We start from the raw sequence: 2,500 nt of genomic DNA on the forward strand, positions 1-2,500 counted from the left end.
AGCAACGACTCAGGTTTGGATGGGCGAAATCACGACGGCAGCCACAAAAAAATGGATCTCCGACATCACACAACCCGACACACCTAAGTTTCGCGAGGCTCGGCCCCTCTTCCCCTTCGGATGTCCCCCTTCGGTACACCACCACATCATGCCATCCAGTCTGGAGCGTCGCCGACTCCCGTTGGCCAAGGTAGGGCCAACACAAGAGTAGCGGACGAACCAGTCATCTGGTCTTACCGGAGAAAGGGAGAGGTAGACTGCCACCACCAAACCCCACCCAAGCACACACCAGGCAGCAAAAAGCCATCATCCTAAAAGATGGTCCCACTTCACAAGACGAGGAGGTTCCCCGTCCTTCATTCCAACCCCAGGTGAGAACACACACACCCTTCTTTGCGATGGATAAAAGGCAAAAAGAGAGGGCAAAAAGCCAACGGCAAATTCCAACCAGACCCCCAGAGGCACACACCACAAAAAGTGAAGCCAGAGAGAGCCAGACAAAGAGAAGGATAGAGAGAGAGGGAGAGTTAGACCCCCGGAAGAGAATCATAGGTGCTGCGGCCTTTTTCGGGAATGTGACCAGGAAAGAGAGAAACCGACGAGGCCGATACACACATTAAAAAATGAAAAAGTAACCATCACCGCGAAGGATTTTCCTCAAAAGACAAATCAGCAAGAAGTATGTCCAATCCTGGGGCCCATCGCCCCTCCAAATTAATGGAGGGGTCGGATAGAAATTTATAGAAATGTTACTTTTGTGAAACCCCTAGCCGACGAGAGAACTCTCACCGGTTTCGAAGTTCCATTTTCACATTCCGACCTGGGATGTTATGACTCCTCGGCCCACACTGCGAACGCGTCCCACACCCCTCCAAGTTTATCAGGAATTTCACCTGAGCTTGCAATAGAGATCGAGCGCGGTGGCGGTCACAGTGGTGGTCGACCAGGCGGAGCTTGAACGGCCTCGGCAAACACTTCTCCCCACCCTCCCAAATGAATGAGAGAATGGCTTGACAATACCGAGGCCATCGCCCCCCGCCAAAAATGGTTACTAGCTCTTGGGACTCGCTGCGACGTTACGCGTATCGGCACAAGACCAACCCTCTTTTTCCAGTCGCCCGCGCACCAAAAAAAATTTTGGCAGCGGGACTCACAATCCTTGACAGCCAGCTCACCATATAATACTCGGCGACCCTCCGCGGGACCTCCTCAGAGGGTCGCGTCGCCGGGAAACTAACCCCCACTCCTCACTGATCCAAGGTAACACGCCAGAAGTATCCAGGTAACCCCAGTAGTATCCAGGTATCCCCCTGCGAACGTCGGTACTGGGCTCAAAGAAGGCAGCGAGCAGTCGGGACCCGTAGGCACCGAGCAACCGTCACCCCCTCACGACTTTTCCCGAGACGCTTCAGAGGAACCCTTCCCCACATAGTACTCTCTGTGGGATTCGGCAGGCCCCCCCGTCCTACTGCACTAAGGAAGTTCCGAGACACACTTTTTTTTGTGGAAGACCACCCACCCTCCCTGTCCTGCCTGCTATCCCCGCCGCGACTCCTGGTCCCGGCCCTCCTCCCCGACTTCCTCCTTGTCCCGCTGCGAGTCCCGGACCTCCTCCCCACTACCTACTCCCGCCGCGAGTCCCAGTCCCGGCCTTCCTCCTCCTCCTCCTCTTCCCTAGTCCCGGCGCGAGTCCCGGACCTCCTCCCCCACTTCCTAGTCCCGTCGCGAGTCCCGGACCTCCTCCCCCTCTTCCTAGTCCCGGCGCGAGTCCCGGACCTCCTCCTTCTCTTCCTTGTCCTGCCGCGAGTCCCAGTCCCGTCGCGAGTCCCGGACTTCCTCCTTCTCTTCCTTGTCCCGCCGCGACTCCCTAGTCCCGTGGCGAGTCCCGGACTTCCTCCTCCTCTTCCTTGTCCCGCCGCGACTCCCTAGTCCCGTGCGCGAGTCCCGGACTTCCTCCTCCTCTTCCTTGTCCCGCCGCGACTCCCTAGTCCCGGCGCGAGTCCCAGGCGCGAGTCCCGGACTTCCTCCTCCTCTTCCTTGTCCCGCCGCGACTCCCTAGTCCCGGCGCGAGTCCCAGTCCCGTCGCGAGTCCCGGACTTCCTCCTCCTCTTCCTTGTCCCGCCGCGACTCCCTAGTCCCGGCGCGAGTCCCAGTCCCGTCGCGAGTCCCGGACTTCCTCCTCCTCTTCCTTGTCCCGCCGCGACTCCCTAGTCCCGGCGCGAGTCCCAGTCCCGTCGCGAGTCCCGGACTTCCTCCTCCTCTTCCTTGTCCCGCCGCGACTCCCTAGTCCCGGCGCGAGTCCCAGTCCCGTCGCGAGTCCCGGACTTCCTCCTCCTCTTCCTTGTCCCGCCGCGAGTCCCGACCTCTTGTCCCGCTCCCTTGCCCAAGTCCCGACTCCTGGCTGTCTCGACTCCTCGTTGGCCGCCCAGTCTTCCGCATAGGTGGAAATAAATAAATAAATCATTTTTTAAAAATCAATTTTAAAATTAACTCCCTGTCT

Source organism: Physcomitrium patens, chromosome 6 (genome assembly GCF_059467195.1).
Source record: "Physcomitrium patens ecotype Gransden chromosome 6, ASM5946719v1, whole genome shotgun sequence".
Classification (NCBI taxonomy): Eukaryota; Viridiplantae; Streptophyta; class Bryopsida; order Funariales; family Funariaceae; genus Physcomitrium; species Physcomitrium patens.